At 34.4% G+C, this 18,586-nt stretch overlaps 1 protein-coding gene across 7 annotated transcripts in view; it reads right to left on the bottom strand.

The window, feature by feature from the left end:
• SLC25A21 (solute carrier family 25 member 21) overlaps nt 1-18,586 on the bottom strand; it is a 481,388-nt gene that overhangs the window by 406,953 nt on the left and 55,849 nt on the right. The gene's annotated exons all lie outside the window — the stretch shown is intronic.

The following is an 18,586-nucleotide window of genomic DNA, read 5'->3' as shown; positions in this document are numbered from 1 at the left end:
CAATACACATCAGTGTTATTATCAGACAACTGTGTCCATCAAATACTATTTTTCATAGATCTGGGCAGTGCTGGATAGTTATTCGTTATCAGTTTCCAATCCTGTTTTTAGTATAAACTCCAGGGACGATTCCTTTTCAATTACTTTACAGGAAAAAAGACAAATGCTTGGCTCACATGCAGCCATTTTTAGATTCTCTTGCCCATTAAAGATCTTATAAATGGAACCAGCCTGGAGCCTGAATGCAGTTTCAGAATGTTTCTTAATGCAGCATGTTTGGTAATCATTACAAATCAAGTCTAGTTGCAAAATAAAACAAAATGTATTTGGTAGATAGTCAGGTCAGAATGCAAATACGAGGTTTTAATTTCCTTGAGTTATATTCTAGTTCCAGAGATATATTATGTTATTTAAGATAAACTAAAGAAATATCTGAATTATTTATAAATTTCTTTTCATGGTTCAGTTTTCAAAGTTATACTGCATTTTCAATTCTGATGTGCTATCAATCATCAAGTGCACCACTGTTTCAATTTGCTGCTAAAGAATTAAAATGCTACTGGGCATGGTGGCTTTGCCTGTAATCCCAGCAACTGAGGAGGCTGAGACAGGAGGATCACAAGATCAAAGTCATCCTCAGTGAAAGCGAGGTGCTAAGCAACTCAGTGAGACCCTGTCTCTAAATAAAATACAAATAGGGCTAGGAACATGGCTCTGTGACTGAGTGCCCCTGAGTTCAATCCCCAGTACATCCCTTCAAAAAAGTTAATCGGGTAGTATCTTACTTAAGAAAATAAGGAAACAAGAAAGAACAACCACTTCATACACACAACTTCATATACATGGACAAGTATCTTTAACTCTAGTGTATTGCCACCAATAAAAAAAAATCAAGTGTGGTAAAAAGAAAAAGATTGTCCCACAACAAAGAATGCTGTATCTAATGACCCTTTACTCTTCTAGGGTTGATAGTAATGTTTTCTATATTTTATAGAAGACAACTTCAACCACTTAAAATGAGATAACTCTCTTGAAATAAGCAATGCAGATCCTCAATTATGCTAGACATTCTTCATTTGCCCCTTTATACCACTTTCCACCCTTTCAGCCTGGCTCTACTCCCAGAAAACAGTTATTTAAGACCTTCAGCAACTATACTCTCATTTGCCCTCTCCCTCCACCTGGGTTCAGTCCATGGTAAGTACCCACAAGAATTCAAAAGCAGAAGGAGAGAGAGCGATGAGTATTTATTTCCCTTGCTCTCTCTTTTCCAGGCATGGCTTTGAGCTTTGTACCTCTCATTAAGGCTAGACCTTTACAAAGCAGACTTTTCCTCCTGTGCCAGCTATGGCCAGGGTTACTAATGGCTTCCCATTGTTGCCAGCCTGTAGGTGCTGCATCCTCTGTTGTCAGTTCTTTAATTCTGCCCAACTCCATCAATAGTTCCTCCATTAACTTCTTCAACTCTGCATTTTCAGTGTACCATCAGTTTCCTGCTAGGATTTGGTTGATAAATCACATATTACAATAATAGATGCTACCAAATGTTAAAGTGTGACTCTTCAATCTAAAACAAAGTATAGCTCTTCCTAAGATAATTACTAGTAACCTCAATTTTACATTATCATTCTGCTACTCTCAGATCTTGTCTGATACATATGATATTTAAGAGGATCATACATGTCAATCACTCTTTTTTTCAAGAGCCCAAGTGTTATCCCTGTTTTGGGTCAGATCACAAGGAAGCCACATACTTAAATTATGTCACTGTACTCACTGTAAAGCTGCCTTGTCTGTAAAGGAATGTGATTCTTCCTTTTCCCTAGTCTGCCTTAGTTTCTCTTCCTATGGGCTTTCACAGGACACTGAATTTGTCTATTTGTTTCTCCAACTGTAGCTGTTTTTTCACTTATCTATCTGTCCCACTAGATTATAAGCAATATGAGGGCACACACTGTCTTACATTGTTAGTATTTATACCACCTAAAGCTATGGCTCTAAGCACATATAGTATTTGGTAAACAAATTAATCAGATATTATGCTCATTAATTTAAAATGGGCTATGAGGTAATAGTATGAAACAATCAGGTGGAACACACACATTTATAAATAAACTGCTAAGGAATACACTGGTTACTCATTGCTTCATTCACTATTTCAATTTTTTATTATTTATTTATTTTTAAGTAAAGAACAAGTTTAGTGTTTGCTATTGGAGAGCATAGTGCTTGGTGCTGGAAAGTCATGTGAGGCACTGTTCTTGCCTAAAATCAAAGTGATTATTTCGATTCTGAAAAGGTCATGTTTTGATCATCAGGTTTCTTATGCAAATTATTCTCAGAGGAACTGTCTTACTTTTGCATCTCAATAAAAACTGTGAAGAATGCCTTGAAAGTTTATGCAGAATTTTGTATTAAATTGTGTCTCTTTCCACCAATGACTCTCTTGACTTAACATTTATCTCTTCTGTGAATATTTACCCTTTCTCTCTCTGGTTTGCACTATGCTACAGTGTTGAAATTACTTACAATTTCTGAGTCATTAAGTCATATTTCTTGTCATATTTCTTTTTGCCTTGGTTTTTATTATAAGTTGTTTTAAGTGTTTCTTGAAAGAAATTCAAGTAACAGAAAAACAGGTTGCTTTATTTTTCCCTGTTTAATAAAATTTTATCCATCTTTAAAATTTTATATTAATAGATCTGGGCAATTTTTACTTGAATTAATTTTAAAAGCCCATAATTATATTAGTACAATATTAATAGAAAATGCCATTTGTGATTAAGAAATAATTGATATAACAAACTGTTAAAAATATATGTCATGTAAGAAGGGGGATTCATTGAGGACCTTAACTATCTGTATTGTATAATTTTCAAATTTGTATGTTTCTTTTTACTCAAGTATGCAGAAAAAGACATTTAAAAGAAAGAGATGACATTCTAGATTATCTTCATTTTCCCACATACACATGGTGCTTGGATGAATGTGCAGATTTAAGATCTATAAGGTGGTAATTTGATTATTGAGTCATATGTGACCCAGCTGAATGAATGTAATAACAGACAGATGATGGTTTATGTCATTGATATGAACTGATTTCCCTTGTTCCATATTTTAGCAGCCCGTCATTTCCAGAATTGGCTTAAACCCTGAAAATATCCGTAGCAGGGATGGCGTTTTGAGACTAGAACATTCTCTAACAGCTGGAAGACATTCAGTGACTCCACATGAAGAGGGCCAGTGGGAACATGTAAGAATGGGCACTTGCCCTAGAGCTGAGCCTATAGTCCCTGATCTAGCAAACACCTTGCTCTTGCAACAAAATCTCCCTTGGGCTCTTTGGGACATTAAGTTTTAGAAGCCAAACTAAAGAATGGCAGTTTTAAAATAGCCTTCATACATATCTAGAGACCACATTGTAACATTTCTTAAAGTTTAATACAGAGTCTTAGGGAATTGGGGATGGAGATGGGTATAGCATTGATGGCCTTATTTTCAAGTTCCTGGACTGTTCTCTTCAGAATATTTACAAAGACTAATAAAGCAAGTTCTTTCTGTTACAGAGAACAATAATGTCTCCATGACATATAAAATAAAGTATAAAGCTTGTGAATAATGAAATATTGGGGTTTCATGTTTATATACTGATAGCATAAAATATTTGAGCTGTTTGACATTAAACCCCAAAGGTCTTATCAAATGGATAGATAAGTGACTCAGATATGGTAAGTCATTTCAGCACTATAGCACAGTATTTACCACAGACATAGTTCCTTCACTCTATTATCAGTTAGTTTCTAACTTACATACATATTGATAATTTTTTAAGAAAAGATGCTATCAGCAATGCAAACAAGATTTTCTATTACCTCAAAACTTATTTATGGTGTTTTAAAAAATTCAATGGAAACAGGAAAAATAGTGTCTTGGTTTTCTAAACTTCACAACATCTGCTTTTACTTACTTTTCAGCATTGAAAAGTTCTCTGAATTTTTAAGTGAATTACTTTGCTTTTCCTTTGTCTATTCCTTTACTTGACTATATTCACACTAAGTTACACACCCAGACATAGTCTATGACTGCATGAAAACCTCAATGGCATGTATAACAAAGGAATTTTAAAGCATGTGACACTACATGGAAAGATACCTCAAAAGAACAGAGAGGTACATAAGAAGCAGTTCCCTCTATAAAACTATTCAAAACTTTTTATCATATTTTCTCAAACCATATCACACTGGATTGTTTTATATGTCACCTACAATCTTAGATGGATAATGTCAATAATATTTTCTAAAGAATAAAAATTACTTTTACACATGACTGTATGTGAATATATTTGTGAGTTTTGTCCAAACCCAAATAAAAGTAAATCCTCAGGTTTGAAAAACAAAGGCAGTAAATCTGCTGGTAATAATATCCTCAATGTTAATCTATACCATGGATTTTTTCTTTCCTTCTTCCCAAATTAAAAGGAGTTAAATTCAAAGATATTTTGGAAATGTTCTTTAAACTTCTTTAAAATTTTCTTTTAGTTGTAGATGGACACAATATCTTTCTTTATTTTTATGTGGTGCTGAGAATTGAACACAGTGCCTCACATGTGAGAGGCAAGCATTCTACCAGTGAGCCATACCTCTTTAAACTTTTTAAGAGAAAAATATCTCTCTGTACTCAGTGATGGCTACTCATAAAACACACTAATATCCAATTATTTTGTAGGGCATGTAAGTCTCTCATACTTTGACCTTTTCCTGTACGACTAAAGCAGTGCATTTATTTCATTGAAAATAAGTTACCTTAGAAAAATACAGCCATTCCCTCTACTACATTTCCTGATTCTCTAAAATTTGAGATTTCAATTAATTTCACATCAACAGGAGACAGTGGATTAAAAAAGAAAGATGATATACTGGTCATGATTCAAACAATTTTATTCAGGATTTTCTTGGAAACCTTGTTAAGATACTTTAAACATTTGTTGGTGGCTTCTTGTGAGGCTGGTTTAAAGCCTGAGGATTATTTGTGGTTAATACACAAAAGGAAAAATAAGAAAAACAGGGGGAAACAGCCTTTAAGGAGCACACTCCTGAGGTTTCACTGTTGGGTTAGCTAACATTCTTTCCTTCACTTCCCCAGTTGGGCTGACCTCAAAATTCTTGGTGTCCAAGGCTTCTAAAAGAATGTAAACCACATTATCTTCCCCAGAGGGGAAAACAGAAACAAAGTTGGCCGATATGTCAGAATAAAGGAGAGGTCTACCATGTGTTTGAGAAGGAGGGAGAGCTCTAATGCAATCACACCAAAAATCAAGATTTTGTGGGCATGGGTTTGTCCACATGAAAAAGAAGGGTGGCTTTGCCATTTAGTCAAAGGTCCTTCACAAGTAGTTTAAAAAAGAGCAAGTTGGGAGTCATTATATTTGGTTTCTGCCACACACCTGTGAGATCAAGATGGGAGAGAGAATACAAAGATCCTTATCTCCAAAAGATCATTTTAAATGAAAAGATATTGCAAGTCAGAGGTATAAAGAGGGAAAGGAAGCAAGGTCCTTCCTCTGTCAAATCTGAATGTCGGCAACACTGCCTTTTATAGTTGCTTTGATTGTGTACTACACTCAAAGTCTCAGCCATAGATAATTTGATGCTTTGGCTTTCCTTTATTGTCCATCTTTTTCATTGCATGTTTAAAATGTTTTGTGTTCAAGAATCAATTTAACCACATGATTTAGAATTTGTGTGACTTCACTTGAAGTGGAAGTAAATTGGAAATTTGTTTTAGAAAAGAAAGGAAATTCTCAGGCTCATGAGCTTCCCTTTTTCCTTAAAAACATTTTTAAGATGTTTTCATCTAATATTATCTTTAAGTCATCTCTTCTGAAAAGATCCTTTAAATGTCAGTGCTTCTCTGGGGCTTTGTCTCATTGTGTTTGTTCCTTTGTTTTTGTTTGTCCGTTTTCATTCTATGAACTTGCAGAGTTTTAATTAGTATCCATGTACTAGTCAGCCTCATATTTTATCTCCAGCCAAGATCTGCCTATCTTTGAACCCACTATCTATTTACAGACAACAGCCTACTTAGTATCTCACAAGACTTCCACTGCATCATAATCAAAACTAAATGCATTCCCTTCTTCCATACCTCTCTCCCTATTCTAAGCTCTCCCCGACAATGCTCCGTGTCTTCAGTACTATCCAGATACCCAAATCATTAATCCAAGGATTTCTTGATACTTTTTCTTCATGTAATTAATGACCAAGTTTATTGGTTTTGTCAGTCTCGTCAATTTCACCTGAATATTCATTTGTTTCCCTTTCTACTGTCATACTACTTCAATGTTATCTCAGAAAAATTTTACTGAAACAGAATCCTAGCTAGATTCCTTGCCACTAATCTTGTTACCATAAGATCCATTTTCCCTCCACGCAATACTTGGAATTATCCTTGTTGGAATGATCCCCATAAAACACAAATCATATGATCAGGACACTCCAGTTTAAAACCCTTCCATAATTTCTAATTGTTTTTATAACCAAGTCTAAACACTATACCATGACTCCAAAGGCTTATTATTTAGCCTGTCCCTACTTCCCCATTGCTGTTTTCACTTTCCCTTCTAGTCACGTTAAGTAACTTTCAATACTTGGAACCTACCAAATTTTCAGGTGGGACAAGCTTTTCCCTAGTCTCTATGTTACTTTCTTAATCTATGATCTAAATGTTTACATTCCCCCGAAATTCAAACCTTGGAACCTAATCACTGAGGTGATGGTATTAGGAGGTGGGACCATTTGGAGAAAACTAGGTCATAAGAGTGGAGCCCTCATGAATGAGAACAGTACTCTTATAAGAGACCCCAGAGAACCTGTTACACCCTTCCAGCAAGTGAGGACACAGTGAGAAGGAGCTGTCTATAAGCTAGAACACCCATCTCCCATCAGATACCAAATCTGAAAATGCCGTGGTCTTAGACTTCCTAGCCTCCAGAACTGTGAGAAGGACATTTTTGTTGTTCATAAGCCAGAATGAACTAAGACATTTGAAGTTATCTTTCTTTACCCTCACCTGGATCAATTTTCTAGTGATGCTTGTAAATTACCCTAATTTCTAGTGCACTACCCAATCCACATCGTTGTAATTGTGTCCGGTGTCTCCTCCATTCTACCATGAGGTCCCTTAGGTCAGGAACTATGTTTGTCTTATTAACTAGTACTCATCACATGGTACTTGGTTGGTAATTTATTTATCTTCTTCTTTTTCTTTTTTCTTTTTTTTTTTTTTTTTTTTTGGTACTGGGGATTAAACCCAGAGGTACTTTACTACTAACCTACATCCCCAGTGTTTTTATTTTTTTATTTTGGGACAAGGTCTGGCCAAGTTGCTGAGGTTGGCCCTGAACTTGTGAGACTGCCTCAGCTTCCCAGGTTGCTGGGATTATACTAATGAGTCACCATGCCCAACTTTGTTTGGTATTTAATAACTAATACTTGAACAAATTATAAATTTACTTATATATATTTTTTTTTTCTTCACCAGCACAGCAGATCATTTGATCTGTTATATACTTATCAGTGGCAGGTTAATTCATCACAAAGTTCAAGATAGCCTTGGCAGAAATTAACATTCAGCATGCTCCAAAATTAAAGCCCCCACCATAAAATTTTCAAGCTTCATTGACCCAAAATCTTTCAAGTTAACAGATTGGTGGCAGGACCAACTTCCAGGGTCAAAGGAAAACTTGCCTTTGGCTAATCTAAAAGTTGATGGAAGAATTTAAAATTAAGTCATTAACTGGTTGTGTACTACCTCTGGGTATTCTACTTGATCCTGTAACCTAGTTTGGAGAGAAGATAGTTATTCAAGATGCTATTAAACTGGAAGACTATTCTAATCCCCTGAATCTAATTCTAAAGGTAGTTATTACCATTGATACTTGATCATGTTGCTAATGAAGTGCTTTTGTGAACTCTTCTCAACTTTATTTTGGAATATGAGAAAAACTGTGTGTTTACAGAGGCATTATAATTTTATAATAGAAAAATTTTTTTAATTTAACTCTCTTTAATCATGGGATGTGTCTCCTCTGATATTAGATGTGATATCAGACATAACCATTTGAGATAGCTGTAACTGACAATGTTAGTTACACATAATGGAAATAATACAATGTTAGTTATACATAATGGAAAATGAATTAAGTGTGGCAAAACTGAGTATAAAGACATGTTTATTGCTGTCTGCTCCACCAGAATGCTAGTTCATTACAGAATTTTCTGTCTTGCTCACCCCTGTATCCTCATTGCATAATAAACATTCAATTGATTTTTGGTGATAAACAGTAAAATTATGTCTAAAGGTTAAATTTCTTCATATAAAAATTTATATAACTTTATGCACAATTTCTTGGGTTTTGCTTTTACAATAAGATGAACACATTGATTCTCATCCTCCTCATCAGAGTGCTTATACTCATTATATTCTTCTAGAAACTTCAAAGATGTAAGGACGATTGGAATTCCTTTGGAGTTTGAAATAAAATATGTATGGAAGTTAGTATCTTTACATTATCTTCAATGACTTTTATGAGGCATAATTCCTCAACTTTGCAATGTCCCTTTCTTTATGTTAAAAAAAAAAACACATAATTTTCTTCAGGTTAATAAAGTACAGATTATCCCAGAACTCATTATTCATTCTAGTATAATGAAGTCAGCCTCCTTTATTGAACCTAAATGTTGCTGAACTTTCTAAAGTAGACTTCAAACACTTCTGAAAATTTCACAAATTTTTATAGAAACTACTTCTTGGAGCATAGGTTTTTTTTTTTTCATGTTGTTGCTTTATCTGCTTTTCAAAATAATAGTTGGATTTTTATTAAAACAAAGCAGAACTCTGTGATAATATGCATCAATAGTACAACTGTTTGGATAAGTGGCAATGTTGCCTTAGGTCAATCCTATCGTTTCCAAAATGTGACAGTCACACATAGTATAAATTTGACCACACTGTTTAGCCTATAACTCTTATTAGTCATGTTTTAGGACATCAAAGTCAAGATAAAAGAATATTACTGCATTGTATGTATGTTAACATAATATTCATTTTAGAAAAGGCTTCTCAACATAATGACATATTCTTTGGGAAATTATTCCAAAGAATCTATAGAACAATAAATTCAGTGAATTCAAATGTTTGGGTATGGATGCTCAATTATTTAATCAAATTAAAGGCTTCACTGGAGAACCATCTAATGTCTATCTTCAGACCTCAAGAATAGTATCAGGGCTGGGGATATAGCTCAGTTGATTGAGTGTCTTCCTTGCAAGCACAAGGCCCTGGGTTCAAATCCCCAGCACCGCAAAAAAAAAGAAAGAAAAAAGAAAAAGAATAGTATCAAAATGTTTATATTCAAATCTCTAATTTACCACTCACTGGTTGTGTGAGCTTGGCCAAGTTACTTATTCTTTCTATACCTCAGTTTTATTACCTTTAAAATGCAGCAAATAATATTACTCAAAAGAGATTTTGATGGTTAAATAAGTTAATCCATGTGGGGTACTTAGAATACTACCTGTTACAAGGAAAATATAAAAAAATGCTAGCCATTGTTTTTAGGTTGAAAGGAAAGAGTCAATTAAAGTTTTAGTTATCACTACTATACAATTACAAATAAAAAGATACCATCTCACACATTTTGAAGCAAAATTAGTAGTAAAACTTTATTTTAACTTTATTCCATGTACAATTACATTTTATTTGCAGAGCCAAAGTAATAACTTTCTGACGGAAAAATTTTTGCAGGAGCCTAATAGATGCAAGATTATTTTCTTATACTTTTGCAACCCAGGAAAAAAGGGTCCATGGCCCTCCTGCTAAGTTTAGACTAGACGCTTTTCTTAAATAGCAACATATTTCTTCATTAAACTGTTTTTTTAATGACTCTTTTGATGACTGCCAGTTTCCTCCACAAGAAAAGAAGTTCTGACCTGCAAATTCATTTTTTTTAATCCAGTAGTAACTTTCAATACACTAACTGAACATCATGGACCAAATAAGGAGTCTATTAGTTGTATTTTCCATCATCTGAATGAAATATGAATAAATCAACTTCATCACTGAACTGAAGAGATTGTCTATTGACAAAAAGGCAAATATTGTCCTGCCAACTCAAGTTCCTTTTAGAAAGTAAGGAACTCTTGAATGATCTGTGACTCAAACCGAGTTCCTTTTTCTTTTCCCCTTTCTAATCCAGTGACCTAGTACCATTCTGTAGTCACACTGCCCATAAAATTACTTTAAGAACTCGTTACTTAGAGCATTAACTACAAATTATAACCCAACACAGTATTCATTTTTATAAATATATATTGTTCATTTTTCCTTCTTTACTCATACTTTATTTTCCTTTCTTTCTTCACTCATCCCAATACTGGCATAATATGATGAATGTACCTTCTCGCCAAGCTACCATCTTTGGTAAATAGACCTTACAGATAATGAACTCATCAGCTAGTTACAACAAGCCAGAAAAGTAACAACCATAAGTCAGTCCATAATCTTGCAAACACTCTCCAATGGTGTTTGCATTTCATAAAAGTGCATAGTTGTCCCTCAAACATTTAGTTTTTGGTAAATGTTGACTTTAAAATATTTCAAGAAACAAACACATTGCCAGTGTGTGCCAATCCAGGTAGTGGATGAGAGGGACCTCAAGCTAAATAGGAAATGTGCTTTCATTTCATCATCACATTGGAAAATGAGATCTCATTTTTTTTTTTTTTTGGCATTTTCACATGTACTTTGTTTACAGTTTCAAAAGAGAAAGTGAAATACCACTTTTAAGTTTAAATGTGTCATCATATTTTGGAGATATACATATATTAAAACTAAAAATACATTTGGAACTTATTAGCTATTTACAATCAAGTGTTTAAGTGCATATATAATACATATTTTTCTTAAACTGAATATTTAGAATCAGATGGATTTTTCTAATTATTTTTACATCGTTGTTACATATAACAATATGTATAAACTTTAAACATCTTATTTGAAAATATTTCTACAACTGTTGCTTTTGTAGGAATCATTTTTAAAGTAAGTTGAGGACGAAGGTAGCTAATGATATAAAGATAGGGAAAAAAACATTTTAGTTTTAAAAGCAGTTAATTAACTGGGTAGCTAATTAAAGAGACTACAAAAACCTTGGTTTTAATACTCACAGGTTGTTACTGTGAATATTTATTCTGTTGCATATTTTTCTGTCAGGCTAAGTCTCCAAGTGGGGAATGGACCCTGGCAAGTCTCTGAAAATCGATGGTTCAGAATTCTTAATTATAAGAAAGTAAACAAAGAGCTAGCAAGTTGAAGCAGTGCAGAGTTCTAATGAGTGAATGTTAAAAAAAAAAAAAAAAGAAAAGAAAAAAACCTGAGCAAAATCAACTCTCTTCAAAGCCAGCAGGCACAGCTCTGACAGTCATCCATCAAACTGAAGGTCTCCTTAATAAATGCCAATTATAGGGCATATATGCACAGACGTGGCTAGCATAAGCCATAGGATCATTTCCTTCCGAGAAAATTAGTCACCAAGAAAACACCCAGGCAGTGCGAAGGACCAGCCCACCCTATAGTAAGACTTGTTCCTGCTCAGAATACTAAACAGCATTATTTCTCTCTCTCTCTCTCTCTCTCTCTCTCTCTCTCTCTCTCTCTCTCTCTCTCTCTCTCTCTCTCTCTCTCTCTCTCTCTCTCCAACTTAGGAAAAGTTCAGAACCACACAGAATTTTGTTTGGGGTTATACAAATTCCTTCACAATTTGTATAGAAGTCTAACATAACTTTTTAAAAGCCATGACATGCCCATAATGTATACAGAGTCTCTGACTTCCGCTGTAAGCGAGGCTTTTTCCTAACTTAATCATACTCAAATTTCACCCCTTTTAAAGATCCTGATTCAAAAATGTTCACTCATTCTCCACAGTCCACAAATTTATACCATCTCTTCCTGTGGTATTTTATGTGCATAAATTAAAAAAGAATGGCCTCCAAAAAGGATTTAAAAATTGAAAAAAATATAGACTTTCTAAATTTAGTTTCGTTTTTAAGAATTTAAACTCTCAAAATATATGTGTTAACAAAACACATATTTTTCTATGCTCTTATGAAATAATCTATTCGCACTAACCTCACTACCTAGAGGAAGTGCTGAATCAACTCAGAAGTTACGCCCTAGGTTTAGGATGATATCACTACATAATCTAGTTTATAGGGGAAATAAAGAACTCTTGAGAAGTATCTGATGTATGCCCCACTGGTACACTAGCTCTTACTGTGGAATTCATACTAGCTTATGAATCTCAACTTTCATAAAATGTTGGGTTGCTTCCTTTTTCATTATCTGCCTGACCAGGCACTGAGCCCATCTTCAAACAGGTTTCTTTCCTTTATTTTTTTTTTCATTATTTTTAGTTGTAGGTGGACTCAATATCTTTATTTTATTTTTATGAGGTGCTGAGGATCAAACCCAGTGCCTCACACATGCTAGGTGAGCACTCTACCACTGAGCCACAACCCCAGCCCTCAAACAGATTTCTTGATGCCATCTGATGACATCAGGAGAAGGAAGAAAACTTTCTTAGAGAGTTTGGCCAGAGTTGTTTAATTCAAAAGCCAAAGGTGCCAATTTTATACCATAGTATTATTTCTTTAAGAAAATAGAGGGTTTTCCAAAAGAAGAGCTATATCCTACTATGGTGACAGAGATAATTAATGGAGTAAATGAAAACTTTCATGTTTGATATTTTTATGCAAATGGATTAGGATAGTCTGCATTGGCCCCAAGTTGATGTCTTACCTAATTGCCCTTGAAAGTGACATCTTCCATCACACATGCGGACCTGTGCTAAATTCATTTATTTCCATCTTGCCTGAAATTATGATGAATGGTCTGAGCTCTATTCAATTATTTAAAATGTGCAAAGAAACAGAAACAATGAAACTGGCGAAGTCCTCTACATTCTTAGGAACAATTTAGGCTAATTAGCATCAACTTCTCCCCCATTCATCATACCCCTTTAGAAATATAAACAAACTGTCAGCTCTAACCTAACAAACAGATCACTGAGCTACTTAACACAAATTATTCTTACATGAAAAGCTCCTTCTCAGGCAATATTCTCCTTTAGGGCATCTGGGAAGCTGAGCTATTAAAATTGAAGACATATGTTCCAGTCAAACTCAACTCCCGGATTGTAATGATTGCTGTTGTGACAGTTTTCAGTCAGCATACTTGATGCTAGTAACACAGCCCCAAGTTTGAGGGAGACAAAAGTCAAATGGAATGATGCAGGCAGAGCTACGCACATGGAGGACACCTCCTCCTACTATCCTTCACAATTCAGTTAGTGGCTCTCATCTCTCCTGATCTGCTGCAGCTCACAGCTTTACTTTGTTTAGTTTTGGGTATTAATGGGCATGAAGTAACAACATAGTTTGTGACAAGACTGGATTTCCACATGTTATTTTTCACTACATTCTATGAGGCTGGTGCTAGTTAGCTTTGAATATTCAGCTGAATTTTGGCTTATCATTTAAGAAAAACTAGAGAAGATGTAGTTGGAAGTTTTCAAGTAGAGAGAAACAGAAAATTCATGAAAATAAAATCTTTGCATGCTAAAAATCAATTGTATGTGCATTTACACATATTTTCTCCCCCACATTTTTCACTGAAACCTTCTGAATCATTTCTCATAAAGCAAACATTACAGTTTGAAAGTGAAGCAAAATCTTCACAAGTTCACTATGAATACACAGACTTCCTAGTAACATGATAAACCATAAAGCCCCTTTAATATATTTCTATTCTTCAGCATCCTGGAAACATGAATCTCAAAGGCACCTACAACTACTTCAACAATGGCATGACTTCACAAGCAGCCTCCCCTATGTGGCACTATGTCCATACTTTATTGAAGCACTTGGATTACTGTTATTTGCTGTAGTGAATGGTTGTTCTTAGCATATCCTCCTTCTACTACCCACTTAGGTCTCATATTTCCCACCCATCCTGTTTATAGAGATGGGCTACTGGCTTTTTTTAAAAAATAACTTTATTTATTTTTATGTGGTGCTGAGGAGCAAACCCAGAGCACTCTACCACTGAGCCACAACCCCAGCCCTGGGCTGTTGGCTTCTAAGTCAGTTAGTGTGTGCTATCCCCTCAGTCACTGTGATTCCTTTAGGGATGAGCACATTGCTCTGTCTGAGCTAATAACACTAGGAGATATTTGCTGAATACTTCAGGAAACAAGGCTCCTCTCTGTGAGATGATGAAAGTAGGCCTGTAGAAAGCTGAGCAGAGAAATGCAAAGTACTTTGAGATATTGTTGAGCTCCTAGGAAAAATCTAACATTTATCCCACCCTATTTTAATTTTTCAATTATAATCTTTTTCTGTTAAATAGTTAATAAATAGCCTTTGTTGATTAAGGCAATTTGGATGAAGCTCTATATTCCTTATACTCAAGAGAATCACACACACACACACACACACATATGCTAGTTTTACACCCTATTCCTAACACACAGAGAATGACAGAGAGAGAGAAATTCCTTGAAATATCTTTTGCTTATCTTTTTATAAACTCTTTACTTCTGGGATCATGACTAATATACAAGAAGCTGCTGAAAAATATGCTGAGTTCATTTAGCATAAGGGGAATTCAATTAGGAAAGGGGAACACCTTTCCTAAATTAAAAATAAATAATGTGCCACATTAACCACAGAATGACTAAACAAAATGGTTGCTATCACACTGCTGCCCACTCAGGAGGATAAAAAGTTCTTATTATAATAACCTTAACTGAAAGTGTTTCATTTTACATTATATGTATCTGTATCACAGAAGACTAACATCTTAATAATCGTGAATCATTTTTTAGTTTATTAAGTAAAGTTATAAAGATGATCTTGTCTCCTATTTACCCCAAAATTAGGATGTAGGAATACTTTTTTTTTAGTATCCCTAATTACAGTTTCTCTGGATTAGGATAGCGAATAGAACTAAATGTTACCCAAGCTTCATTCATAAATATAAAGCAGTACATCAACTTTCAAAAGTTTCTGCCCAATCCTTCATTGCTTTATGGGTGGTTTTAACTCCTTGATTATTTGTGAATGCAAAACTGTATATATAACAAATTGCAACTGCAACTGACTAACCTCAGAACAACTGACAAGTGACTAATTACTCCCATAGGCGGCCAAGTGCTTTGGCAATTAGCCCATTTGGGCAAAATTCATTGCATGTAAGAAAGAGGCTTCCTTTTCAAAATATTGACACCTACTTTTTGGAGGATGAATGGAGGGGAGAGAAGTTGTAGGAAAAAAGGGTGAGGGAGAGGATGAAGGGATAAGAAGCAAATGGAAAAATTAATGTTTCTACAAAAAGTAAACCATTTAATATGAATTCTCTCCCAAGGTGATGGAATTCTACCTACCTACTTCCCTGCCAAATACATTTTATGCATTACTGGAAGAAAGGAGTTCAAAGGCTCCAAACATAAAACAATGATAAGGAGATGGAAACATTAATCACCCTGACTTGATCAGTACATAATGTATACATGTACTGAAATATCACCCTGTAATCAATAAATATGTACAACTATTACGTGTTAATCAAAAAAATTTTTAATTTAAGAAAATGGAAATGTTAAATATTCTGATGTAGTTATTGCATATTATATATACATACTGAGTTGTCACACTGTATCCCATAAATGCATACAATTGAAATAATGATAATAATATTTTTAAATAAACTAAAGACAGATCAAGTCATCTAACTAAACATTTTACATGATTCTAAAGTCATCAGCATGAACCCATATTTTCTCTTTTGCTTACCATATAAATTTCAGAAATATTTGTGATATTCTAACAATTTTTAAGACTATTTGAATCCATTCTTCAGAGTAGAGCAAAGAGCATGACAGGATAATGACTGAAAGTACATTTTGTTTTCAGTTATTTATCTGTAGTTATACTATATCATTAGCTTCCTCTTAAAATATCCCTAAGTCCTAGTAGATAATATTCTGATATTATATGGCAATGTGGTCACTTTTACAACTTAGCTTTTAAGGGTTTCTTTCCATAAAACACTTCAATCAAGAATTAGACAATTTTTCTAAAGATCTAGGTAGTCACCCTGTAATAAGTATTTCTGCTCACCAGCAGCAGGTCTCTTAGGAACAAGACTGGTAGCACAACAACAATAAAAACAAAAAGTTGCCAGGTGCAGTGGCACACACCTGTCATCCCAGCAGCTCTGGAGGCTGAGACAGTAGGACAGCAAGTTCAAAACCAGCCTCAGCAAAATTGAGGTGCTAAGCAACTCAGCGAGACCCTGTCTCTAAATAAAATACAAACGAGGGCTGGGGATGTGGCTCAGTGATCAAGTGATCCTGAGTTGAATCTCCAGTACCCTGCCCCCAAAAAAGTTACCTTACATACCAGACTTGAAAAAAATTGGACATCATTACCACTTGGCTAAGATGATGCCTTTAATATGAAATAAATCAAAACTTTTAATAATTCCCAGCTTGATGAGAATGGGAAAATATAAGCATTCCCATACTTTGTATTAGAAGTAAAAATTAGAGGGAAATTTGGGAGCATACTTCAAAATGTAAAACCAAATGTGTTTGACTCATAAATTTCTCTTCTAGGAATTATTCTATAAATAAACAAATCTGTAAACACACATATACATACTTACATTCATACACATACATATATGTGTATATATATGTTTATAAATACTAGAAACATACACACAGAGATATATACCATTCACACACATGTCTAGATGAATACACATCATTACAGGGATGTATAGTGCAGCATTTTTGGTGCTATATTTTGGATCTAAAATATTTCCCAAAGGCCCATGTGTTAAAGCCTTAGTTCCAAGCATGCTGTTATTGATAAATAGTGGAAACATCAAGAGGTACAGCTAGTGTGAGGTTTAAGGTCATTGGATAGTATGTCCCTGAAGGGGCTCATGACATTCTTTGTCTATTTTTCTCTCTTTAATTCCTGGCCATGAGGTAAAGAGCTTTGACCCAACAAGTACTTCCAAAACATGAACCAAAAAATATTATTTTTCTTTATAGATTGATTATCTCAGGTATTTATTATAGTAACAGAAAGTTGACTAATACAGTTGATAACAGCCTAAAATTTTTTAAAAAAGAAGAAACAAGGTAAATATCATCAGGAGTGATTAGTTGAATAAATACAACAAAATTAATACTAGTACCTAAGTTTTATAAAAATGAGGTAGATTACCCTATATACATGTATGATTACACTACTGATGTGACTCAGCACCATGTACAGCCAGAGGAATGAGAAGTTATGTTCCATTTGTGTACAAATGTGTCAAAATGCATTCAACTGTCATGTATAACCAATTAGAACAAATAAAAAAATTAAAACAAAATGAAGTAGACTAGCTGGGTGTGGTGGCCTATAATTCCAGCTACTTAGAAGGCTGAGGCAGGAGGATTGCAAGTTTGAGGGCAGCCTGGGCAATTATCAAGACCCTATCTCAAAATAAAATAAAAAATGGGCTGGGGATGTAACTCAGTGGTACCGTACTTGCCTAGAACGTTGGATGCTCCCCATTCAATCTCCAGTACCACAAGAAAAACAAAAATGAAGTAGCTCTATATACAAGAACACAAAAGAAATGTCCAAGATAGAATTAGAATGTATTGGGGGTATGTCGTTCAAAGGACACAAAAATTCAGAGAAAAGGAATAAATTCAGGATATCTATTACACAACATGGTGACAATACTTAATAGTGGTGTGTTATATCCTAGAAAATTGCTAAGTGAGTGAATTTTGGATAATGATAAGTATGTAAAGTGATACATATACTAATTGGCTCAAATTGGTTATTCCATGATGTATACCTATTTCAAAACAACATGCTATGCAAGATGAACATCATTGTTGTCTATTAAAATTAATTTATTAATTATTATGCTAATAACAAAAGACAAGCTCTACAAGGGTAGGGATTTTATCTCTTTTGATCACTGCTATATCACCAGGGTGTAGAACAGTGTTTGGCACATATATACTCAATAAATATTGTTGAATTGAAATAACTACATTATTTAGTGAAAACAAATATAAAAAGAGATAGACATATATGAACAAGCCCTTAATTAGGTGATCAAAATTAGCATCAAATATGAGATATACATAGACATCATGTGTCAATGTTGTTACATCCTGGAATACGACATCACTTATGTATGTAGTATTTCACCAAGAATGCATAACTAGGTGTCCTTGACCAAGTCAAATAGTCTGGAATTTCTTAGAAGGACTTGTTTCAAGTCCTAGCTTTGCCACTAACTCATTGAGGAACTTAGGCTATTTCACCTCCCTGGGCCCCAAGTCTCTTAAAAGTCTATAAAATAAGAGAATTCAACCATTGATTCATTCCAAGTCCATTTTTGCTACAAAAGATGTTTGGTTTTCCAGAATACTACCTCCTTTAACAGA

The sequence above is a fragment of the Sciurus vulgaris genome, assembly GCF_902686455.1.
Source record: "Sciurus vulgaris genome assembly, chromosome: 2".
Classification (NCBI taxonomy): domain Eukaryota; kingdom Metazoa; phylum Chordata; class Mammalia; order Rodentia; family Sciuridae; genus Sciurus; species Sciurus vulgaris.
The sequence above is the reverse complement of the archived record's forward strand: the minus strand, read 5'-3'. Positions and strand labels throughout refer to the sequence as shown.